This window comes from Pan troglodytes, chromosome 5 (genome assembly GCF_028858775.2).
Source record: "Pan troglodytes isolate AG18354 chromosome 5, NHGRI_mPanTro3-v2.0_pri, whole genome shotgun sequence".
Lineage (NCBI taxonomy): Eukaryota > Metazoa > Chordata > Mammalia > Primates > Hominidae > Pan > Pan troglodytes.
Window position 1 is genome coordinate 64072567 of NC_072403.2, and position 27530 is coordinate 64100096.

Genomic DNA, 27530 nt, shown 5'->3' on the forward strand with positions numbered 1-27530 from the left:
AGCGGCGCCGCCGAAGCCAAGAGCGGCGCCTTCCGCAGAGGGACTGCGGCTTTCTGCGCAGCGCCCCCTACCTGACAGGCGGGAAAGCGCCGCGCAACTCAGACCACTGGAGGTGAGTTGTACCTGGAGTTTCTGTAACGTCCTCTCCCCTTTTTTTTTTTTTTAAAGCCAGAGCCTCTGTCGCCCAGGCTGCAGTACAGTGGCGTAATCTCAGCTCACTGCAACCTCTGCCTCCTGGGATCAAGCGATTCTCCTCCCTCAGCCTCCCGAGTAGCTGGGATTACAGGTGCCCGTCGGCTAATTTTTGGTTTTTTGTTTTGTTTTGTTTTTTTGTTTTTGTTTTTGTTTTGAAACGGAGTCTCTGTCGCCCAGGCTGGAGTGCAACGGCGTGATCTCAGCTCACTGCAACCTCCGCCTCCCGGGTTCAAGCGATTCTTCTGTCTCGGCCTCCCAAGTAGCTGGGATTACAGGCGTCCACCACCACGCGCAGCTAATTTTTTGTATTTTTAGTAGACAGGAGGTTTTGCCATGTTGGCCAGGCTGGTTTCGAACTCCTGGCCTCAAGTGATCCGCCTGCCTCGGCCTCCCAAAGTGCTGGGATTACAGGCGACACCCTTTGCTTTTTTTTTTTTTTTGAGGCGGAGTATCACTCTGTTGCCCAGGCTGGAGTGCAATGGCGTGATCTCGGCTCACTGCAACCTCTGCCTCCCAGGTTCAAGAGATTCTTCTGCCTCAGCCTCCCAAGTAGCTGGCACTGCAGACACGCACCACCACACCCAGGTAATTTTTTGTATTTTTAGTAGAGACAGGGTTTAACCATATTGACCAGGCTGGTCTCAAACTCCTGACCTCCTGATTCACTCATCTCGGCCTCCCAAAGTGCTGGGATCACAAGCGTGAGCCATCGCAAATACAAATATTCATTAAACGTATAGGCTGTCTACTTACTCTATGACCTTTCTACCTAGACTAAAGCCAAAAAACTCTGACACCCTAAAAGATTCATAAATCATTTACTACATAAGGTTTAGATGCATCATTACCAATATTGCACATAGAAATTTAATGTTGTTAGTTGAGCAAACAGATGCCATGACTATTTCTTCTCTTTATAAATCTTGGTGGCTTATGGCAGCAGAAGCCTACTCCACTATTTAGGCTCCTATGACAGCTACTTTTCCCCTGTTGAGAAAGTTTCACCTTAAGTTACCACCAAAAAAATTACACAATTAATATATTTTGTAACTCCTGAAAATAATTGTTTATATTATCATCTCAAGTAAAATAAAATATTTTCATAGAGAGATGGAGAGATGTGTAGGCAATTTATCAAATATTAACCTCTTCCTAAACATGGGGTTGAATTCCTCCAGTAACATTGTAACGTTGTTAGAATTATGTGAAAGGGGGCTTTGTCTCAACTATCCTGCTAGTCATTCATTCAACAGCAATCTATTTATGTTGTATGTTTCCCTAAATGTTTCCATTTTTGCCTCCAAACACTGCTAATTTGGTTTGGTTGCTATTTATTTTATACTGTCTTATAAATCCCCTGGAAAGTGTATTGCCCCATGCCTGCACACACTGCAGTACAAGAGTGTACTGAAGTACATAATGGAAGAGTTGGTTTTTTCTGCCACTCCATCGCTTGAGTTTAAATAATAAGGAAACACAGAGATCTAAAACATTTTGAACAGTTAAGAATTATTAAAAGAAAGTAGAATGACAAACAGGAAAATTATCTATCCACATCTATATATGTATATCTTTCTAGAAATGTCCTATAAGGACAAAAGAGGAAAAAATGAAGGGAAAATTATGAACCCTTGAATATGAGTCCTTCTGAGCAAAACTCTGTTCTTAGCATTTCTCCACTATTATCAAGTTTCTAGTATCCTCCAAGAAAATACCATATTATCATCCTGGAACTTTGGTAGTATATACCTGTCCTTTCTATCCCTATCTACAGAGACCTGTCTGATTTAGATTCTAAACTGACCTTCCTCATTTTTTTTTTTTTTGAGACAATATTGCTCTGTTGCCTATGGTGGAGTTTAGTGGTGTAATCTAGCCTCACTGCAACGTTTGCCTCCAGGATTCAAGTAATTCTCATGCCTCAGCCACCTGAGTAGGTGGAATTAGAAGTGTTCCTCATTTTTAAAACTCTAGAACACAGAAATTTTATTTGTCTCCCAAAGTCCAAAAATTTAAGAATAAAAGAAAAATTAAGAGTCAGCTTTGATATCCTGACATACAGTCTTCTTTGAGATATTAATACCTTTTATAATAAAAATGAATGGGTATTTTTATGACTTTTTAGTAAGAAAATAGTGAACCAAACCTGCTTGCACACATTTATATTTACATAATTCTCAAAGACAAATATTTAATTATAGAAATGGTATATATACATATGTACACACATACATACATTAGTGACTCATTTTCAAGGACTCATATTCTAGGGTTCATAGTTTTCCCTTCTATATATATATATATATATATATACACATTATATATATATACATACACAGACACATGTATATACACATATAAAATACTAAAAAATGTTTAAAAGTTAACTTGTAAATCTTACATTCAGATATTCTGATTTACCGTGTCTATATCAAGACTCAATATGGTTTTGTAAAAGTAAACACTCCAAGTAGTTTTGATGCAAGTCATCTAAATCACTCATTAAAAAAATTGTGGCTCATAAGTGTTCATTAACAAATAAATGGATAAAGAAAATATGGTATATATACCCAAAGGAATACTACAGAGCCATAAAAAGAATCAAATCATGTTATTTGCAGAAACATGAATGAAACAATAGGTCCTTATGTTAAGTGAAACAAGCCAAGCATAGAAAGACAAATATTGCATATTCTCACTTATTTGTGGGAGCTAAAAAGTCTGATCTCAGGAAGGTAGAGAGTAGAATGATGGTTAACAGAGGCTGGGAAGGAGGCAGGATGAAGATAGATATTGGTTAATGGGTGCACATGTAGAGTTATATAGAAGCGATAAGTTCTAGTGTTCAATAGCACACAAGAGTGATTATACTTAGCAATAATTTATTGCCTATTTCAAAATATTCAGAAGAAAAGACTTAAAATGTCCCCAACACATACACACGAAATAAATGTTGGAGGTAGTGGATATCCTAATTACCATGATTTGGCCATTATGCATTGTATGCATGTGTCGAAATATCACAAGAACCCCATAAATATGTACAATCAATATGTATCAATTCACAAAGACGGAAAGATGGAAATGTTTTCGTTTATAAAAACAAGGATGGAAAAAAACATCCTTACCTAAATACTGTCCACAATGTCACCGGTGCTTTGTATCATTCAGGTGAGCGATGTTAGTGTCCCTTCTACTTATCCCCGGAGTTTAATTTGCACCAAGATTATTGTCTGCACAAAGATTCAATAATATACAGAAAATCTTATGGTGACCCAGAGAAGATGTGAAATGATTATAGTTTTATGCCTTAGATGATGTTGCATTTCTAGCCATGGCAACACATCCCCAGAAACTTTTCTGTAATTAAAATGGAAATACTATATAATTTATCCTTTCATTATAAAAGTAGTTACTCTATATGTGGAAGGTTTTGGTGGTGTAATTTCCCCAGATATGTATATCAATATGTGCAAGCAAATGCTTGTAAGTAAAAACAGATAAGATAATTTTATATTCTATATGATGTTAAGAGTGTTAAGCCAGAGCAAAATTTCATTTTGAATATGGTAACCCTGGATTTGTTGTTTCAATCTGGATTTTATATTTTAGATAGGGTTAATTAATCAGAAAATAGATCACTCTTACTGCCTCTTCTGAAATTTTAACAAATAGTTTTGTTATCTGTTAAATATCAGCATCTTTAAAGTCTTTGGAGAGACTCTTTTCAGTTTCAGTAAAGCATTAGTGTTTGTACACTAATGTATGTTTGTCAGGTTTATTTATTTATTTATTGACCTCAGTGCAGGAAAATTTCACCCCAGGGGGTCTTACATTATTTTTCTACTCCAAAATACATAGGCTACACAGAACAACATCATTAGCAACATTGTTTCAGCAAGGAAATAATCCTTATTGGCAAAGGGAAACCAAGGAAAGAAAACTATTGTTTTCTTCGGCTACATGCTGTCTGCAAAGCACCCCATGGATTCAATTTCTCATCAATTCAGAATGGAATACTAACGTGCTGCCTAGAGATACAGAAGTGGGATGAACGCAGGGCCTTACTCAGCATTCAGAACAAAACTGTGAGTAAACTTTCAGGCATGACATGCTTAGAGTCAGTCATAGAGGAAAAATAGAAGCCTCAAGTTCTATTCAGAGACATCAACTTACCAAAGTTTAGGCTAGTATATTCGTCATTTGCACTGGTGCTTTCCAAAGACCCAGATGCGACATTAGCAAAGTCTTCTCATGACCATTCGTGTGCAATAAATTCATAAAGGTCAAATATGTGTATTTATTCTCCATATATTTTTTAATTGTATAAGCTTTGGGCTCAGAGGTGGCTTGGAAAAGATGTCCCTGACTGCATCGCCCTTCACTGCATCTTTGTTCAGCAAAATCTTAATTAAGAGCAAATCATCCTTCACTGATATCAGTGAATATGGTAACATGAAAAAAATAACAATATGAAGGTAGAGAGAACATGGAAGGGGAGGTGAATAATGAACTGGAATGTCCAGTTGGAAAAACCATCTAGAAAGTATTGAGAAGGTATAATGATTGATACTATCATAGTAAAGTCAGAAGACATAGAGAAGTAGTGTTGACACATCCCATGTTTTGCTAGTCTCAGAATTAAAACTTAAAGAAATAATAGTCAATAATTTTTAATGATTAAATAAAAATGATGAAAAGACAATGGATTAAAATAATACAAACAAAACTGCCTCTACATTATCGATGTTAATGTTAAGGAAGTTAAAGACAAAAAAATGAGCTTCCAGACAGAAAAAAACTTAACTACAAAGAAGTCAAGTGGAGATGAACATAAAGTATGAAAAAAATCTTTCTATGCAACATGCAATTAGACGTATCTAATACTTGATAATATATAATATAGTATAATACATCTTGTTAATAAGAATAATTTAGAATGCATTAAGTTTACCTATAATTTATAGGTTGGTTAGCCATAGTAAACATGATAATACATAAATGTAGTTCTGTAATTTCAGTATGTAATGACTCCCTACAATAACTTTTCGAAGAAGTGTACCTATGGGGGGAATCAATAAGACATACTCCATCAATCAGCTATTGTTCAGTAAAAACCACATCAAAACTTAGCAGATTAAAACAATAATTATTTATTATTTCTCATGATTGAGCCAAATCTGGCTGATCTATGCTTATATATCTGAAAACTCAATAACAATAGGTTAGTGGAAGTCAGTCTGTACTGAGACTACTGGTATCTGCTCTGTTGTAATTAACTTTGTGGGGCTAACATTGCTCATGACATTGACAGGGCTCCAAAAGCAACAACAGAAACAAGAAAGCTGTTTGAAGCCTAAGCTCATGGATGACACATTCTCTTCATGACATGAAACATGAAGTAAAAAACTAATAATATCTCTACACACTTAATATACATAAAAGTAATAAAACTACTTATTTATTTAATTTTGCATTTAGTGTTTGCCCATCTCTGTTTAGCATATTGAATACCTATCTAAAAGTGATTAAAATTGAGTGAGGAACTCAAAGAGTTTATAGAACAGTGAGAAAGAGAATCCAGTCATAAGAAAATGCATCTGGAGTAAAACTGGATGTACAGACTTCCTGGAAGGGGCATATATTTATGCTACCTCAGTGTGTTATTTGAGTAGATATGTAGTTAAACAGAAAGGATGTAGAACATCAGGCTGAAGGTAAAATGCCATTATGTTTATGATTTTTTTCTTTTGTTGAGTACAGGGGACTTTATTGATGGTACACGATAAGGTGGGGCTCCCTAGGCTTCTCCCATTCTTCAGGGGGTCTGATGTGGAAACTGTGTTGAAGGGAGAGTCTCAGCATGTCAGGGACAGAATGTGGCAGCGACTTGCTAGCCCCTGAGGACCACTTTTCCTGTTGTTTTCTCACTGGGGCTGATGGTCTAGGACAGTGTGGCAGGGACTTGCTGCAGCTGAGGGCCTCTGTTTTCTTGTTGTGTTCTCACTGGGGCTGATGGTCTAGGGGGCTCTTACTCCTTGGAGGCCATGTGTACCATAAAGTCTACCACCCTGTTGCTGTAGCCAAATTCCTTGTCATATCAGAATATGAGCTTGACAGAGTGATCACTGAGGACAATGCCAGCCCCAACGTCAAAAGTGGAAGGGTCGATGTCACTGTTAAAGTTGGAGGAGACAACTTGGTGCTCAGTGTAGCCCCACGATGCTCTTGAGGGGCCCTTCCGTGCCTCCTTCATTACCTTCTTGGTGTTACCATATTTGGCAGGTTTCTTTATATGGCAGGTCAGGTCCACAACCAACATGTTGGCAGTGGGGACACAGAAGGCCATGCCAGTGAGGTTCTCATTCACTGTGGGGATGACTTTGCCTTGGTAACACTAGTTAATTGCAGGGGTGATGTTCTGTAGAGTTCCATAGCTGTCATCCCAGTTTCCCAGAGAGGTTGTCTTCATCTTCTGGGTGGCAGGGATGGCATGGACTGTGGTCATGAATCCCTCCATGATGCCAAAGTTGTCATGGATGACCTTGGCTGGGGGTACTAAGCAGTTGGTAGAACAGGAAGCATTGCTGATGATTGTGAAGTTGTTTTTGTTTTTCTCATGATTCACAACCATCACAAACATGGGGGCATCAGCAGAAGGGGGAGATATCATGACCCCTTTAAGTGAGCCCTAGTCTTTTCCAAGGTAGTGATGATGCTGGTGGATTCCACAAGATAATCAGCACTGGCATCCCCCTATTTGATTTGGATGGGATCTTGCTCCTGGAAGATGGTAATGGGATTGCCATTGATGACAAGCTTCCCATTCTCAGCCTTGATGGTGCGTGGAACTTGCCATGGGTGGAATCATACTGGAACATGTGGACCATGTAATTGAGGTCAATGAAGAGGTCATTGATGGTGACAATAATCACTTTGCTAGAGTTAAAACTGTACTAGTGATCAGGCACCCAGTAAGGCCAAATCTGTTTACTCTGGCCTTCACTTCAACCTTCGTGTCTCAGGGACATGGCTGGCACTGCACAAGATGTTACTGTCTATAGAATGGGAGGAGCAGAAAGCCTATATTTATGATTTTTATATAATTGCAACAGCACGGAAGAACTGTTGGTGCCTAGTATGCATCTTGCATATTTGGCATCCAAAACTATTGCTTGATTTGATTTCGTTTCAATCTAAAACTTTTTTTTTTGTAATATTAACATTTGGGGGAATTTATGCTCAGCTGCTCTTCAGAGAATAGAACACAGAGATGATAGAATTGGTAAACTGTAAACTAGTGTGGATGAATCTTTTGTAATGGTTGATTTTGTGTCACAGGGTGCCCAGATATTTGGTTAAACATTTTTTCTGTGTGTGTTTGTGAGAGTATTTCTGGATAAGATTAACATTTGAATTAGTAAACTGAGTATAGACGATTGCCCTGTACAATGTCCCCAGGCCTCATCCGATCAGTTGAAGATTGAATAAAAACAGAAGGCTGAGTAAGGAAGAATTCACTCTCTCTGCTTGACTCCCTTTGAGCTGGGACATCAGTCTCCTCCTGCCTTTGGACTTGGACTGAGACTGAAACTTACACCATCAGCTCTCTTGCTTCTTGGGCCTTCAGACTTGGACTGGAGCTATACCATCAGCTCTCTTTGAGCCTGCTGACTTTCCTAGCTTGCAGATCTTAGGACTTGTCAGCCCTCATGTTGCAAGAGCCAATTCTTTATAATAAATCTCTCTCTCTCCCCACACACATGCGTGCGCATACACACACACACACACACACACACACACACTAGTGGTTCTGTTCTCTGGAGAACCCTAATACACATTTTGGTATGGAGTCTAGAGGAACAGAATCTTAAGAATGAGCTTTCTGAATTGGTTCTGGGGTTTTGGAATTGGCTCTGTAATGTAATTAGATTTAGAGATTCTCATAACTCTATTTCCAGCAGTAAAGAGAGCATTGATAGTACATGTTGTACTCTGGTGATAGCGATATACAAAATAGCACCATTTGATACTCTGAACCACTTATAGGAAGTAAAGATCTGAATGACTGTTTATATGAGACTTTCTAACATTTTTGGCAAACTAATGAGTATAATGAGATTGACTGGTTGCTCCTATTGTCACTAGACCAAGTGGGAAAAATAAAGGATGAGCTCAGGGATTTGAATATGATAAAGATCAGTGTCCCAGAGGCTGATGGGTGGATCATAGGAATCCCTTAGCCTATTTACCTGAAAGGGTGCTTGTACCAGGTGTTAACAGACTGGGTGAGTAATTTGAGGGACTTGCTCCAATATTGGGAAAAATGAAAACATGAGGCCATCTTGGAAAGTTTTTAAGAGCAGAGATAAGCTTTGTTCATCTTTGAAAAAATTGCACATCCATGGGCTTGGTACCTTTTTACTGGTGTGTGTTCAATAAAGGCTGGTTAAACTGGGCCTCATTCTTGATGATGGAGCATTTCCCTTCCTGTTGAGGCTTTTCAATGGCAATAGAATTGCCTAGTAGCTGAAGAATGAGTGCTAAGGTGCCATGTTCTGGGAAACTAATAAGGGAAGTTTATTGATATAAATTTGCCTTACTCCAGAATAAGTATTTTTTGGCTGGCAGTGTTTTTTTATTTTATAGTTGCCTTGACTACTAGCAAGAAACTCAGGGAATATAAATTCTAACTTGGTTTTAACGGTAGGAGAGTACATGGCATCTCTTGGCCTCAGATCCCTCTCCTTCAATTTAAGTAGGATAATCAATTAACCAAATCATCAGGCTGTTATAAAATATATTTTAATAAAAATATCCCCATACGAAAGAATCCCTTTGGTGATCAATAAAAAGTTGGTATAATGAGGTTGTAATCTCCAGCTCAGTAGGAGGGAGAGAACTACAATGGGAAGTATTAAGATTCTTCAACCCCATCAGGGGACAATTACAATAATAACCATAATAACAATAATAATAGCAAAAAACCCAATAGTACTTGCCATTTATATTACATTAGAGCCAGAAATTCTATACAGAAGGAGGGTGGCACCCTAGTTGGAAGGAGGTAGTGAGGCTAGGAGACACCTTGTGGTTGAATTGGTATAGCACTTTACCTTCGATTGAGAAGACGACAACTGTTAGGATCAAAGAATGGGGATGGGCTGGGTGCAGTGGCTCACACCTGTAATCCCAGCACTTTGGGAGACCAAGATGGCGGATCACCTGAGGTCAGGAGTTTGAGACCAGCCTGGCCAACATGGTGAAACCCCGTCTCTACTAAACATACAAAAGTTAGCTGGGCATGTTTGTGGGCACCGGTACAGCTACTTGGGAGGCTGAGGCAAGAGAATCACTTGAACCCGAGAGACGGAGGTTGCATGAGCCAAGACCATGCCATTGCACTTCAGCCTGGGCAACAAGAGTGAAACTCCATCTCAAAAAAAAAAAAGAAAAGAAAAGAAAAGAATGGGGATGGGGCAGGTGAGTGGAGGTGAGGAATAGGGATGGGGGTGGCACATATCTGGCTACCTCAATCGTGTGAGCTGAACTTTTCTAAGCCAAGCAGGCACCTCACTACCAAATGAAAGACCCAGTGATGATTTAAAATGCATATAATCCAAGCCTGTGCCTTTGACAGTCAGTTTTCTCTAAGAACTTATCCCTAATGTTGACAGGATACCCAACTAATTATCTTTGGTCACTTAGTTAATTAATTCCTACAAGAAATTTAATGCCTGAACCCTCTTCTCACTCCCCACAAACTACTTCTTTATGGCTGATGCATGGTGCTTTGCCATTTCAGAACTTGAAATAGTTTACTTACATCAATATACCTATTGCAGATATAATTCCTGTATAGTCTTTGTTCAAAGAAAGTATTATTTGTTCTTTAATTTTTGTTATGTCATTCTCTCACAGGATGGTGCTAGCATATATAAGACTGAAACACCAAAGTCCTCCGTGGAAGTTAATGAATTTCTGTGAGTGCACTTTACGTTACATAGGAAGTTGTTTGGTAGCAAGTAGCACATATTTGGGTGATAAGGGGTTAATATGCTTCCATCTACATAAAAGTTCAAAGTTTGATTATTATGCATTGCATATCAGGGTGGATGACTAGTTTTGTTTTTGTCAGGATAAATGTGTTCTCCCTGCTCCAACCATTATGCCAAGGATGGCCTTATTCTAGAACCTCCTAATTCTGTTTTGAACATTCCTAGTCATCATTCCTAAAAATGAAATATTATATACTAGTACATGAGCTCATGAGAGCTTTCATAGCTGTAATTAAAGATGCATAAAAGGCATGTAACACTTTCAACTCAAGTCACATGCTGGTCTGTTTTATCAACTATTCGCAAAGATTCTCCTGATTGGTGATTAAAAGTGAATTAACAATTTGAGTTTCTTTCTTCAGGGTTATGAGTTGGATTCTTCAGCGGAGTATTTGAGCCATGCCTTGAGGCACATACTTCAAGTTGCTGCATCCAGTTTTAAACTCCAGATTGAGCTTTACATATTAAATGTGCACATTTGTTTTCACATTTTTGAGCTTTGCCAGTGGCACCCTCTCTAATTAATCATCCCGCAGGCTTAGAAAACTTCTGCCCAATCCTTTCTGATTTGTTAAAAGAAAGAGAGAAGGTTTTAGTCTGAAAAAGGCCTTATCTGATAGACATCACATTATACGGATTTTTACATTTAAGTACATTTTCTTTTTAAATCCGGTGGCTTTCCCAAACTAGAAAGATGGAGTGTTTGCATACATCCACCAACCACCAACATCAGCAGAAAGAAAGCTTGATACAGTAAAGGAAAGAAATGGCAATTTAACAGTTCTTTTATTTTCCATTCAGATCACATACACATTAACCAAATGAGGCCTCACAGCATGGAATCTGATATCATAGCAATGTTTTCAGGAAGCAATAATTGAATACTTCTCATTAAAAAGGTTCATAAAAGAATCCTGTTAAAACCAATACGAATAATAAACCTTGAAAATGCTGCTTTAAATTCCAGGAGGATGGCGAAGATCTGCGTCAGTAACAGTCTTCCTGTTCATAGAGTGATTTTGAAAATCTCGTGGGCTGAATTTTTCCAAGCCAAGCAGGCATCTCACTATCCAGTGAAAGACCCAGGGACTATTTTAAATGCATTCAATCCAAGCCTGTGCCTTTCACAGTCAGTTTTCCCCAAGAATTTATCCCTAATCCTGACAGGATACCCAACCAAAAGGCTAATTATTTTTAGTCACTTAATTAATAGATAATTCTTACAAAGAGCCCAACACCTGAACCCCCCAAGTCCTCTTTGCATGGGCAAATCCAGCTGGTTTGATGCACTAATTTCACTAAATGAAAATTTGGACAAATTGTATGTTACTGCAAATAATGGTAAATGTATCCAATTCAAAAAATAGTAATAAAAAGGTTATTTTTTTGTTCCCTTTTTAATCACAGAGGCAGCTGTGGTAGACCCCAAATGCACAGGGCATATGGCTCACCTCACCACCCCAGATGGTGCTACTGGCCCAGCCTTCCCAGCGTCCACCCTGGCAGTCTTTCCTCATTCCCTTGGCCCTCACCCTGTCTCCTCAGCCTTCCAGCTGCACTGCTACTGTAGGCTGCTCTTTCTCGACAATCTCCTCTTATTTTCTGTGATGTATCAGGATGTTTCTTCTTCTCAGGGGTTTTCCAAGCTTCTTCCACACTCAGGTGCTCAGACCTTTTTATGGTCTGGCTTCTGAAGGAGATCAAAATTCATATGGACAGGCATTTGTGTATTAGCCAAGAGTTGCTAATGCATTTCTTGATCATAAGTCTCAGAGAAATGGGATGAAAGATCTTAGATTTTTATACACTCTGCTTCAATGATTTCTCAGCTTTTCTGATCTGAAAAGAATAAAGGACACCTTTTAGCTAAGCACTTTCTGTTTTATTTCTTATAATGCCATGTAGTGGCTGTTATTGCCAACACAGCAGTCATTTAATAAACCCTGAATGTCTGTAGCATTTCTTCTCATTCATTTCAGTGAGTGCTGTTCTTTTCTGTGTTTATTTTTTATTTTTTTTTTCCATGCAGTATTTCTTGCACCCTCTTATTACTCCTCAGCCTTTGGATTCTAGATCAGTGGTTCTCAAACTGCCTGCATCAAAACACCTGAAGGGCTTGTACAACACAGATTGCTGGATCTCATTCCCAGAGTTTATTAATTGTTAGGTCCAGGTGGGCCAGGGAATTTGCATTTCTAACATATTCTCAGGTGATTCTGCTGCTGCTGGTCCAGGCACAGCACTTTGGGAAATGCTGCTCTAGAGAGAAGAGAAACTACAGGTTAAGTGTTTTAGCTTGAGGGTCAGTTGTAATCCCTGCTTCACTACCTTTCTAGCTGGGTAGTCTCTCAGCTGATAAAGCTCCCCCAAGTTCAGTTTCTTCACTCTTAAAATGAGTTTATTAAAACATCCCTAGCAGGGTTGTTTAAAGGAAGAAATTATATAATGTTTATTAAGCCTTTGAAAGAAAAGCGATCATGGTGGGTGTTTTGCTGTTATTACTGTTTATTTCTTCCTGAGGACTCACTTTTTAGAACTTCTAATTGAATCATAAAGGATCCTTCAAGCATCCAATTTGGTTAAGGAAATTGTGTGTCTGTTTAGAAAATAAGAAAATGAAATCCTTTTGAGAGGATCTTGACCAGATAGATTCTAAAATCTACCTGGACATGCTAAACAATAGTCAAGAGAATTTTGAAAGGAGGCACCTCTTTTGATGTGAGTCTTACCACAATCAAAACAGTCACAAGAAATCAAAATATGTTTTAAAGTCACAAAAATCAAAACAGCATGGTATTGGTTTAGGAAAATGTAAGTCAATTAAATGACCAGAGTAAAAAATTTTATATCACATTGAGAGACAGGATTAGCTGGATTTCCTAGGCTGACTAAGATTTCCTAAGCCCAGCTGGGGAAGGTGACCGCACCTACCTTTAAACACAGGGCTTGTAACTCAGCTCGCACCCCACCAGTCAGGTAGGAAAGAGGGCTCACTAAAATACTAATTAGGCTAAAAGCAGGAGGTAAAGAAACAGTCAAATCATATATCGCCTGAGAGCACAGGAGGAGGGGCAATGATTAGGATATAAACCCAGGCATTCGAGCAGGGAGGGGCAACCCCCTTTAGGTCCCCTCCCATTGTATGGGAGTTCTGTTTTCACTCTATTATATCTTGCAATTGCAGACTCTTCTGGTCTGTGTTATGGCTCGAGCTGAGCTTTTGCTCACGGTCCACCACTGCTGTTTGCTGCTGTCGCAGACCCGCCACTGACTTCCACCCATCTGGATCCAGCAGGATGTCCGCTGACCTCCTGATCCAGTGAAGTGCCCATTGCAACTCCAGATCAGGCTAAAGGCTCGCCATTGTTCCTGCACGGCTAAGTGCCCAGGTTCGTCCTAATTGAGCTGAACACTAGTCGCTGGGTTCCACTGTTCTCTTCCATGACCCATGGCTTCTAATAGGGCTATAACACTCACCACATGGCCCAAGGTTCCATTCCTTGGAATCTGTGAGGCCAAGAACCCCAGGTCAGACAACAAAAGGCTTGCCACCATCTTGGGAGCGGCACGCCACCATCTTGCGAGCTGTAAGGACAAAGAACCGCCGGTAACAACATGCAGGCACACACACATACACACATACTCATATATATCGATATAGATATAGGTATATAGATATAGATATCTATATCTATATAGATATATCGATATATATGAGTATATATAAGTGTGTATATATGTGTGTGTGTATGTGTGTGTATATATATATATGAATATTATTTCCAGCTAGTGAGGGAAATACAGCACGTTAAGTCATATTGGGGCAATTCATTATTGATTTGAAAACAACTTTGATATTTGTCTTATATCACACAAAATCAACTTCTGGATTGGTTTTTAAAGCTTAAAAAATCAAAAGAAAATATAATGTAATATTTCTATTATATTGGGGAATAAAAGGAAATAAAGGTAAAAATGTTAGATTTGAAGTGACAGAAATTTGAAATTTCTGTATGAAAAAGATGTTTATTATGGATAAAGTTGAAAGACAAAATAGACTGGAAGAAAATATTTCAATCAGATTATGGAAAAGGATTAATACCTGGATAATAAAACTACCTTATCAAAGCAACAAAATACATACAATACAATAAAAATACAAGTAAAGCATATCAATAGCCAATGCAGAAGAAAAGGAAGAAGAAGAGGAAGAAGAAGAAGAAAAAGAAATAATAATAATATTAATAGAAATGCCAGATAAAGATTGGTAAGATTTAGCACTGTTAAGGTTATGAAAACCCTGTCACTATCATTCAGTGTTCCTGAAAATATAAATTTATCCAGCTTTTTGATGAGAAAACTAAAAGTGCACATATGCTTTGAAACAGCCAGTCCACTTCTAGAAATATATGCAATAGAAGGATTTTTATGTAGGCACAATAATATATTCACAGGAATTCTTGAGGCATTTCTATTAATACTAAAAAATTAAAAACAATCTAAGTGTACATTAACAGGAAAATAATTATATTATGGTACATCTACACTATGGGATACACATGTAAAAGGCAGGAATTGAAATTACAGCAAAATGAAAATCAGATATCACGAGACCCTTTGCTAGATAAAATACAACTATCCATTGAAAGGCATAGTTGAACTTGGAAGAAAGTAGGAAATTTTCACAGGGGCCAAAAAGATGAATTAGAAAACCAGAATGTTAAGCAAGCCCAGAATGTTCTGAAGACATTTGTTTAGAGTGGAATTTGGAGATAGTGAATAGGTGACAAATTCTTGGGCCTGTGTGGGATGGGGAGCTGGAACTGAGGCTTCACGATAAAATGATTCATTGTGGTAGATCTTCTGTGAAAGAATGTGCTAAACATCTGCAACTGATAGTTAAGGAAGATGAAAAAGACACTTGTTTGTCTCAGACTGGCCCTGAGGGGGAAAATTAAATATATGTAAACTTCTTCACATTAATCAGAAAACCCTGATATAGTCCAACAGAAAAATGGGAAAAAATACACGCAATTTTCAGAAGAGGAAACATGAATAGCCAATAAGTATACAAAAGAGGCTTAATTCCCCTAGTAATTAGGAAATTGCAACGTAAAATCAAAATGAAATATCCATCAGATTGGCAAACCATTACAGGTCAGAGGATACCTATTATTAGAGTATCAGAACTTATGGTGGGAGAATACAATGGAACAACTACCTTGCACAATAATATGGCCATAACTAGAAAATTAAAGATACAATATCCTATGAATCATCAATCTATTTCTACATTCATACCTTAGAGAAACTCCTATACAAGCACACGATGAATTTACAAGAATAATAATAGCATTTGTAATAGCAAAAAAATTATAAACAACCAAAGTATTCAACAAGAAAATAGTGTATAAATTATGATAAATCAAATAGTAGATGACATATTGCAGTGAAAATTAGGAAACTAGAGGACCCAGATTATCCTTACAACATAATTTTGAGTGAAAAATTGAAGTTGTAGAGAAATACATACACTTTGGTACTGGATAGGGATAAAGTTTAAAAACATGCAAAATAATACTGAATTCAGCTCAGAAGTATATACATTTCTATTTGTAGGAAAAAGTAGAAATGGATGGGTTTAATAGATGCATTTAGAAAAATTATTATCTTGGGTGGGGCCATGGGAAGGTCAGGTTGTTGTGGATACAAAACATGGAACAAAATTTAGTGACCAGTGATAGGTAAGAATGTAATAAATGTTGACACATTTCAGAATATTTTCAATCTTTCCAAATGACAATTATGTAGATTACACATCAACCTGGAGAAAAATTTTGATACAATTAATGAAAACAATACAAACTAGAGATATGTATATTATGCTACATTAAAAAATGCAGGCGCATGTAGATGAAGGTTGAAAGGTATCGAGCAAAAATGGAAATAATTCTGTTAGAGTAGTCTGATAAAAATTATCTTTAATTTTGATATATCATTTTTCAATTCTTAATCTTTTTTTAGATTCACTTAAGAATCAGATAAAAACTTCCAAACACTATAACTATTAATCTGATAACTCAATCAAAATCAAAATAATCTGTCATTCAGAACTTTTACAGCTCAGAGCCACTAAAATATGCAAAAGGTCTGAAGGAGCTAACTGAAGCACCTGTAATTTTTGTTATGGATAAAGTATATATGGCAGATTGTATTATTTAAGCAACTTTTATATCAATTTGAAATTTAAAAATAAAATGCTAAAATATTCATGTGGAAAAAGTAAATACAGAGTAAAGATTCTAAAAAATAAAAGCAGTGAGAATTATTGAAATGTATATTAAAACATATTTTAAAGCTTCTGTCATCAAAAGAATATGATACTGGAGGCAAATAACTAGACTTGATGCTTGCTACTCAGTTGGGAACAATGGAATCAGGAGCTATACCCAACCATTTGGTGAGACTACTGGTCTCAAGGTGGTTCAAGTTAGTTGCTTCAGACCTTTCACATATTTTAGTGGCTCTGAGCTGTAAAAGTTCTGAATGACAGTTTATTCAGATTTTGACTGAGTTATCAGATTAATACTTACAGTCTTTGGATTTTTTTTTTTTATTCTTAGGTGAATCTAAAAAATGACTAAAAATCACTTGGCATTAACAAGGCTACAGAAGCTCTGCCACAGCTCCCTAAGTCCTGGATATCCCCACCTCTGTGCTTTCCCAAGTGGTCATTGCTTCAGGCTGCCCTTTCCACATGCAGTTCTCATTCAAATGCATCTAGTTGGCATAACCTGGGCCACATTGCCCACTTACTAGGGAGAAGAAAGTGTGAGAAATTTAGTATTTATAAATCTACTTTGGGAGGGTGGGACATACAATATATGAAACTACCAAGATATCGAGGAGATGTTTAAATTTGCTGGTCAATCAAGAATATAGATGGTCATCTAGTTCCTGACTCAGGAAATGACTATTCTTATAAAGGGTGTCCACAAAGGGACACCAAGGCTTGGACAGAAAGATGGCATAGAATTGAATGAAGAGAAAAGTCAAGAGAAACTAGACTAAGGGGTCTCAAACTTGAATGTGCATTGGAATCACGCAGAGGGTTTGTTGAAGCACAGATTGTTTGGCCCCAGCTCCTTGTAGTTTCTGATGCAGGAGTCCTGGGGTGCGACAGAAGATTCTACAGTTCTCATAGAGTCCCAGGTACTCTTGATAATGACAATCCTAGGCTCACATCCTGAGAATCACTGAACTACTTAGACCATACATATTTCCTTCTGCAATAGCTGGTTTTCACAAATTCGCAAATTCGAGTTTTCACATGTTCAGTCTTAATGTCAGATTGAATGTTGTTAGCAAAAGTACAGTATAAATTATTAGTAATTTTATATATTTTTTGAGTAAGTTTACTTAAATTGAAAAACGGAACATACTGGCACATGAATAGATAGACCATTGTAAGTAACAGAAAGTTCAGGGCTGGGCATGGTGGCTCACACCTGTAATCCCAGAACTTTGGGAGGCCGAGGCGGGCAGATCATGAGGTCAAGAGATTGAGACCATTCTGGCCAACATGGTGAAACCTCGTCTCTACTAAAAATACAAAAATTAGCTGGGCGTGGTGGTGCGTGCCTGTAATCCCAGCTACCCGGGAGGCTGAGGCAGGAGAATCGCTTGAATCAGGGAGCCGGAGGTTGCAGTGAGCTGAGATTGCGCCACTGCACTCCAGCCTGGCGACAGAGCAAGACTCTGTCTCAAAAAAAAAAAAAAAAAAAAAAAAAAAAAAAAAAAAAAAAGATAGGAACTTCAGAAACAGAGACAGTATATACAGAAAACAGTATATACATAAATTAAATATAGAAAGTAAATATAAATGTGTATGTTAAATTACTGTGAACAGGATAGATAAAACGGTTTTGGAAAAACTGGATAATTTTGGAAAAAATAGAGTCCATATTCATAGTATGCATTTAAATAAACTCCAAATGGATCATCAATTTTAATGAACTCATGACTTTAATAGATTCTCTTTCCTAGCTCTGTCCACTGAAAGGGCCAGGATGCAGTGACACGTTGCAAACAAGGTTATATTAGTTTCCAAATACTGTTCCCACCAAAAGGGCAGGACTCCCTGGAGTATTACATGATTCCAGGTCTTGCATTAGATGAACATGAAACATCTTGTGCCAGAAAGCAAGGAATTGCTGAAAGAGTGATGGGAAGATGTCAAAAGAACATAGGAACGACCACCTGACTGGCTAAATTTGAGACAATGTGAAAATAAAAAAAAACGACAATGATAGATTATAGAACATTGAATATCCAGAAAATAATGACAAGGACCCTCAGACTAATCCAGATTGTAGGACATTTCCTAAGACAATTGATCTGAACTCTTCAAAAAATGTCAATGTCATGAAACACTGAAATGACAGTCACTGAAATGACAAAAAGGCAGGACACTGTTTAAGTTAAAGACAGGACACTGTTTAAGTTAAAGAGGAATAAAGAGACATAAAAACTAAACAGCATGTGTGAACCTTGATTGGATCTCAGATTACAAAACAGAGCTACAAAGGATATCTTTGTAGATAATCAGGAAAATCTGAGTATGGACTGTGTATTAGAAAATATTGTATCAATGTTAAATTTCTTGGGTATGATAATGGTATTGTGTTTATTTAAAAGAATGTTCTTGAGATTTTCATGAGATGTAAGTAGTGATGAGGTGTTACAATATCTTTAACTTACTTTCAAGTGGTTTTTTCATGAAGTGTACATGTCTGTCAAAGAGAGGGATACGAAGAGACAAAGCAATGTGAGAAGATGTTAACAACTGGTGCATCTAAGTGAGGATATATGCTGTTCATTGACCTGTTCTTTCAATTTCCTATAGCTTTGCAATTCTTCAAAATAAAAAGTAGAGAATAAAAATAAATAGTATTATTAAATAATTAAATTACCATTTATATGTAAATAATATTCATAGATCATGCTATTATGTCAGATTCTTTATAAATTAAGGCAAATGTAAGAAATAAATGTACGAGTATATAAAGGAATAAATGATGTAAGTAGAAACCATCTGTCTTCTTACTTGGTAGATGAAGACACAGATCCATGAATAAATTATCTCCCCTAAGGTCACCCTCTAATATGTGTAAGATACCATTTCTGGGAGCTTTATATGGCAACTGAACATCAAATATGGTCCTTTGAATACTTGAAATTTTCTTTTCAATCTGTTGGTTTGAAGAAGCACATTGTATTACACCTTATCAAAGAGAACAGGCCTTTTGAGGATTTTGTTTTTCTTTTTATAGCTGCTATTTTTATCTCACATTTCAGTAGGGATTGAAATATCAGTAGGGATGCTTTCTGTTTCTCAACCCAGTTCTTTATAGAGTGGTTCTTAACCCATTTCTTCATAGGTGGTTGGAAGTCCATTAGATCTGTGGAATAAAGTAATAGAGATGCTGAAACGAACAATAAAGCCAGGATGTTAAAATAGATTCTAGTCAAAACTTAATATTTTGAAAATGTACATGGTCCTCTGTTCCTCTGAGTTAAGCAAGGATTCACTTTCCAACCATGGATCGTCACGGATCATGATATCATACATCATTATCACTACCACCTGCCTGGACAAGGAAACTGTGTGACACCACTGATTGTTCCAGCAGTGCAGTTGGAGTGCTGGCTCCATTTCTTGCTCTGCTTCTTACTGGCAGTGTGACTTGGAGCAAGTTACTTAGCCTCTCTAGCTTCAGTTTCTTCCGGGGAAACTGAATAGAAATAACAGTATCTAATTGATAGATTTGTTGAGAAGATTAAATGAGAATGGTCATAGCACAGGGCCTCGTATATAGTAAACATGTAGTTTTTTAAATTAAGCTCTATATTATTAATTAGATATTTCTCAAAAGACTAGAAAAAATTTAAATGGTTTCTGTTTTACAGATCTCTCTGACCTTTCTATTTTCACATTTACATATTATGATGACTTAACTAGAAATTGTCGCCCATAAAAACTAGAAACTTTTAATTTAATTAATTTATTTATTTAGAGGTGGAGTCTCACTCTGTCACCCAGGCTGGAGTGCAGTGGCATGATCTCGGCTCACTGCAACCTCCACCTCCCTGGTTCAAGCAATTTCCCTGCCTCAGCCTCCCAAGTAGCTGGGATTACAGGAGCCTGCCACTGTGCCCGGCTAATTTTTTTGCATTTTTAGTAGAGATGGGTCTTTTTGGCCAGATTGGTCTTGAATTCCTGACGTCAGGCAATCTGCCCACCTCGGCCTCCCAAAGTGCTGGGATTATAGGCATGAGCCACCGCGCCCTGCTGAAACTATATTTTTGACATGAAAATACATTTAACAAAATAATTTCTGTCTGCCATGCTTCCAGAATTTTTATTTTGGTCACGTGCAATTGTTTAATATATGTTTCTTCTTATATATAGATAGAATCTATTAAAGTCATGAGTTCATTGAAATAGATGATCCATTTGGAGTTTATTATAATGCATGCTATGAATATGGACTCTTTCCAAAATTATCCAGTTGTCCCAACGCCATTTTGTCTATTTTGTTCACAGTAATTTAATATACAAATTACTATATACTTTCTATATTTACTTGAATCTAATTTCTGTATAAAATATATAGGAAATATTATTGTGATATATAAGCCAAAGTTAGGGTTTTTTTTCAGACTTTTATATGGAAACTGGTGCTAGTAATGCTTTTATTCTCACATTTTTTCTGTGGAGTAATTTCATATTTGATTGGCTTTTACAGTATGTTTAAGGATTTGGAGTTAAACACGGACATTCAGCAATGAAGATTTAGGGTTCAACAAGAATCACTATTAATCTGACTGCTTCCCATTTCTTTACTTCATATAAAATCAAACTGCACGTTGGCTAATTTGCTCATTCTTCTCTAAGTATTTGTCAAGTGGCTGCTATGTTCAGTGTTAAGGGGAAAAATGTAAGGAACAGTACCTCTTCTCTAGGAACAACTGATATAATTAGAAATATAGATTACACACATAAACATGTATATAAGAATGGATGATAATATATAAATGGCCAAAATGAGTGGTGTAGGTAGGTGAAGATCAAAAGAGCCAGAAATGGTCAGGAAGAGACCCCCGTGGGCTTATGTTAAATGAGTTACTTTTTAAAGAATGAGCAAGAATTATCTGGAAAAGAAGGGAGAAGTATTTCTATGTGAGGGGAACTGCATGATCAAAGACTTAAAATGGAGACTTAGGCCAGGCGCGGTGGCTCACGCCTGTAATCCCTGCACTTTGGGAGGCCGAGGCTGGCAGATCACAAGGTCAGGAGATCAAGACCATCCTGGCTAACATGGTGAAACCCTGTCTCTACTAAAAATACAACAAAAATTAGCTGGGCGTGGTGGCGGGCACCTGTAGTCCCAGCTACTGGGGAGGCTGAGGCAGGGGAATGGCGTGAACCCAGGAGGCGGAGCTTGTAGTGAACAGAGATCGCGCCACTGCACTCCAGCCTGGGCGACAAAGCAAGAATCCATCTCACAAAAAAAAAAAAAAAAAAAAAAAAAAAAAATGGAGAGTTAGCTCAACATGTTGTCAAAATAATGAAATAATAAGCAATCTAGAGTGTAGGAAAGGTTTTTGGAGTAATCAGAGATAGGTAGTGGAGAGAGATATTACAGAGCATCTTAGCTAGAGAAATCATGTATTTTGCCCTGAAGGAAACAGAAAGCTTTAGAGGATATTCAGCAGTGGGATAACTGATGAAATAATATTTTATGGAAATTTAAAATGTGTTGGTATAATTAAGAGGATGGAGCAAAAGAAGCTGGGAGCAGAGAAAACTGATAAAAATATGCTCTGCATTTAGTTTTCCCAAGGAAGATGATGCTGGACATGTTGCATTTACCAGAATAGTAGAACACACACGGGAATTCAGGGCTGCAGATAGAGCCTGAGTTATTATTCAGAGGTCAAGCTGTCTGATATAACCATTTCAGTGGGCCCAAATGCCAGACATAGTTTTGTGAAGGATCATAGCACCATCTGTTTTGCCTAATGACTCTGGATTGGAAAACATTTGATAAGGCATTAAATGTGCTGCCTAAGTAACTTAAAGGGGTTCATGTTCAATGTCCTTGCAACATGCTATTTTTAACCTTTGGAATGAATATTATGGGAATTTATGATCATAAAGAATATTCTAGATTCAAATGGAAAGACCACAGAAGCTCTTTATTTGTGACAGGTGGATTAATTAGGAAGTCAATGGGGGAAAATAGTGAAAGCAGAAGGTTTGGTGGAGAGTCATGTGAGCTTTTGTGGGTAAACTTTGATTATATCAAAGTTAGTATAGGAGAGGGAGTGGATTATAAAGGAGCTTGACTTTTCGAAGGCCAACTATGCATTAGGTGTAATGTCCTGAAATCCAAGTTTAGGGCTGCACATTCTTGGATCCAGGCGAAGACTGAGCAAGGCTGGCTCACCAAGTTTATTGCAGCTGTGAACAGGCATGGATCAGTGGCTTCGTCAAAAGCAAATTATCACCCACAGGGGCACATGGAAATGGGGACATAAAGGGAAGGGCGACTCTTCTCAGTCGGCTGGGGAAAGAGGGATATGATTGCCACCTGATTTGGTAACCAACCTGACCCAGTTAGTATTCTTGTGACAGCCTGGACAGTGAATCTTAACACAATCCTGGTCAGAATACTCATTAGACCTCTGGGGAAGTGCCAAAGAAGATACTCTTAGTCTTCAGAGGCTTCTTGATTCTTACACCATTTGAAGTCTGAGATGGAGATCTGAGCATAACAGCTTCTCCCTAGCCTTCATATTCCTACCTTCTTACCTGTGATCTTTTAAGGCATCCTTTTCTCTTGGGCGACAGTACTACGTTGCCCTTGGGAGAGGGCAGGGGAGGGCCTTATCTTTCAACAGTTCTGTTTGGGCATTGGTCCACAACGTTTTCTTGGCTTAACTTACATGTGTTACTGTGCTCAGTGCTTTATATACGTTTCAAAACTGCTAGGGAATTACAATGTGAAACACCTGGTAATTCCAGTTAGAATTTGAAGCCCACTGGGGATTTGGCTGACAGTTGGGGAACAAACATTTACAGTGGGTCTAGGGAAAGAATAACATTTGAGGAATTTGGTGATAGCTAGGTCATTTTCTTTGCCTTAAACTACTTAAAATAAAATGATTTATGTGTGGACTTTTCTTGGAGGTGCCAAATATGAAGATAACCTCCAAGGAGTGATTTTCTAATGAATAGGAAATCTTTCCATAAACAACCTATCTCAGTGGAAATATTGTCCTTGTTGAGAGAGAAACTGAGGAGAACTTATGTCTCAGTGTAAAAGTCATGGTGATTTTTCTTTTGGTAATTTGTTTCCTGGCCTGAGAAAATATTTGCATATAAATATGTAAGGAAAATTATAGAAATGGAGCTGAAATGTATTTTCTCTGAATACGTGTTAATATAATACTATTGAAATGCAAAGATCTGGTTGTCTGAATACAATACTGAAGTATTCCTAGATCCCCCACCTCAAAACTGGTCAATATTTATTAAAACATATCTTTAGGCTGAAGAGCAAAGAAGAGAAACAAGTATCAATAGAATGGACTTCTCATTGTTTGCAAGTGTGTGCATGTGTGTGCTTTCTCTGTAGATACTCTTCCTACTTAAGAAGAAATGTTATACTTATTCCTCAGAGGCTTATTCTAAGGGAATGATGAAAGCAAATGGGAACATTTATGTGTGGTTTGAGTTGTTAATTTTGTTAAATATTTGCATCCCTGCCTATGGGTTCCAGAAGAAAACAGAATGAGCATGTTTAAATAAATGAATAAATTAGAATAGATGAATTTAGATGACTTAATCTTATTAAAAATTCGGGATATAGGATAAATTGTAAGCAGAACATGGGTGATTTAATTTTTGTTGTCTACAACGGGAGAATATTTCATTCCCTGATCTTGCTGTCTTAGAAGGGTACTAAATGCAGTGTAGAGCTTTTGGGAAGCAGCTTTAAACCTGGATATTCCACTCACTTGCCAATATTTTATGACCAAGCAGATGTGTACACAAATCACACCTGTTCTAGTCCCAGAAGCTCTGCTTCAGTCAATCACTTTAAAATAACATCTGTCTCTAAGATACAAAATGTACTAAAGAATCTTGAAGGCTGGACAATGAAGGTGTCAGCAGCTCCCCGACCAAGGGCACAGCTGAAACATATGGTCACATTTTCCATGCTTTCATGGGACTCCAGGGAGCACTCAATGACAAATCAATGAAAACTTCTCATGGACGGGAAAGTGAGAAGCCCAGAGAATGTGTTGGGAGAACAATAAGGCACATCTTGCTCTGTGGATGCTTTTCTTTTGCTGCTCTGTTCAGAAAAATCTTGAAGTAGTAATGGCCTTTTGCGATATAGTAACAGCAGGTAAATCTTATTCTGAAGTCAAAATTGTTCTCTGAGAAGGTGAAAGGTGAAATACTTGGCATTAACTGTTTTGATTGCTTTTAAAATATTTTTGTGTTTGTCTGGCACAAAACAGATACCATAACCTAGAAGAACAGACTGATACTTTTTCTGAAATGATTTAATAATAAAGTGAGAATTGCCTGGTTCTATAACTCACATCCCTAAGCACCATTGTTTGAGTTGGATCCTGAGTATTTAAACAATTCTGAAGAGATTTTTTCACTGAACAATAAACAGGTTTTGAATTTATGATAGGCATTGTGTAATCTGGGTTCTGACAGATCCTTGTACTTTTCTTCTCTGCACGTGGCCACATGTTATTTCTGCTTTGTAAAAGTAGGCTGTTTTGTATAAGGTCAGAATTTACTGTGTTCTGTTTGAACACAACACAATGATTTTTCATTGCATTCCTTGCAGACACTTAACAGTTAATTGTTGATGAGAGCCACTGTCTCTATTGTGTCTGGCTTTTTAATCCACAGTAGCCACATTTACGGCAGTGCCCATAGTTACCCAGCTGATGATCTCTCACCGGTAGCTACTGTTCTTTGTCATAAGTTTCACATCCTTTTTGTTGTCAATTGTCCTTTCCTGTATCACCATTGTAAACTTTTTGATATAAAGAGAGCAAGCTTAGATCTTTTTAAAAAACAATTTTTAAAATTTTATTGTTTACTATTTATTTACCTATGGCATGCATAAAGAAAAATGAATGTACTACAAGTGTGAATACTGTATGTAAAAGTTCAAATGAACACACCCAGGTAACCCGGACCCAGATAGGAAAATGCAGTATTGCCAGCACCACCTTCAGATTCTATCCCCAACTACCATAGATAACCACAGTTTTGATTTCTAGGAGCCTAGCTTAGCTTTGCATGTTTCTGAACTTTATTTAAATGTTTGTATGTACAAACATTTTGCTTGTATGTAGTTTAGTATGTTTATTTTCGTTGCTATATAATATCCCATTTTTTTCATTCATTCTAGGGTTGGGCATTTACACAGTCTGTAATGTTTAGCTAATATGAAGAGAGTTGTTACTCACATTCTAGTAAATGCCACTTGATGAACATATGTATGCATACCTCTATAAGTGGAGTTGCTAGATTATGTGTATGCTTGATTGTAGAAGTTTTAAAAAGTAACTAATCAAATTAGGCTTTCGGAAAGACTTTCTCACAGCAGTGAAAAGAATGGATGAAAGAATGGTAAGAATAATTTAGATGAGGAATGATAAGAATTTGAACTGATGATTATCAGTGAGATAGAAATAAAAAGATGATTATAAGAACATTTGCATGGGAAAATAACTGAACTTGATGGCCTCATTAAACACGGGGTGAGGTCAGTATGACTTCCAGATGATGTCATTCATAGAGATAGAGAATCTCCTTAAATTAATATTAATATGCATCCAGGAAGTTGTTCTTGTTTATTTTGGAGATGAAGAAGTAGGACTGATACAGATAATACCTAATAAGTGGCTTATTTCCTCCAAGATGTAAGACTTATTCTTTAAATAGCCAAAATAGTGCCTGGATTCGTTTACCAAATGCCATGCCTTCTAATAATTGTACCCAATGACACCTACAGAGTGCTTAAAGAGAAGACCTTGTTTAAGTCTACCTCTGTCATTTAGAAGTTACATGGATTTGGGCTAGTTAATATTTAAAAGGCATTTTTTTTCACATGTAACACAAGGTTAATAATATACATCTTGCATAATTCAATGAGATCAAGTATATAAAGTTTCTTTTAATGCCTGGCACATAGTAATTTTAAATGATAGCCATTATTATTGTTACATTTAGTCATTACATCTTAATGCTTTTTAAAAAACTATTCGTATTCTCAAATAAAGAGATGAGGCCACCTTTCTCTTCTCCACATCCTCTCAACAAATTTACCCTAAAATCTGAGCATTTGGACATTAAGTAAAAACTGACATTGTATTTAGCAGCTTTAAACCAGGCTTGACCATTCTGCCCACCTCCAGGTAGTTTCTAATTGAAAATAAGGATATAAGCATGCTTAGATCTTAATACGAATATATTCCAATTTTATCCAACAAGCTTATCCTGATCTTTTATTAATAAGTATCCTACAATTGCTTCGTAGGATCTCAAAGTTTGCACCCAAGACGAATCATCATCCATAAAAATTCCACTATATCTTCTTGGCTTTTAAGGTATAAAACTCCACTTGTCTTGGAAACAAATTGTACAGAGTAGAGTCTGGAAAAAGCTACAACTTTAGTTTTACAGCATGGGGATTATTACTATTCACCATGTGTACCTACGTCTGCACAGGAAACAAAAAGACTCAGCACAGCCTCAGCTTCCAAATTCTGAAACATTTTGTGAGACCCCATAAAAGCAATGATGATCTTGGGATCCAGCTAGATCTGTTTTTCGTGCGGTCATTTCCAGGAGCAACAAGCAAGACCAGGGGTCTCCTTGTCCTTGCTGCATCATGTTCGGATCTGCTAAATGCAGTGCAAGCTGTTGAAGGAATTTTGAGGATGAAAATTTTGAATATAATGTTGATTTCATCATTGAAACTGTCAGGATAACAGAGGAATACTTTCATAAAGCCTTTTAAATCTTCAGCTATTTGTTCCTAGGCAAAGCATCCCTTCATTCCTGTCAGTTTCTCTGTCCCCTCACTCCCTTCACATACAAATCCCATGTATCTTTGTATTTATGTAATGATTCAATGAAATAAAAATATTATAGCAGTTTTGGCTAATACT

The 27530-nt window shown here is 37.3% G+C and overlaps 1 long non-coding RNA gene and 1 pseudogene across 1 annotated transcript; one reads left to right on the forward strand and one right to left on the reverse strand.

Annotated features, from left to right (window-relative positions):
• The first annotated feature begins 86 nt into the window (after window positions 1-86).
• On the forward strand, window positions 87-27530 carry LOC129144402 (uncharacterized). The gene is made up of 6 exons (XR_008548809.2): window positions 87-112; window positions 713-780; window positions 4057-4283; window positions 10117-10178; window positions 13438-13642; window positions 26897-27530. It is a non-coding gene; the product is annotated as an uncharacterized LOC129144402 (long non-coding RNA).
• Window positions 6227-7127, reverse strand: LOC129144401 (glyceraldehyde-3-phosphate dehydrogenase-like; annotated as a pseudogene).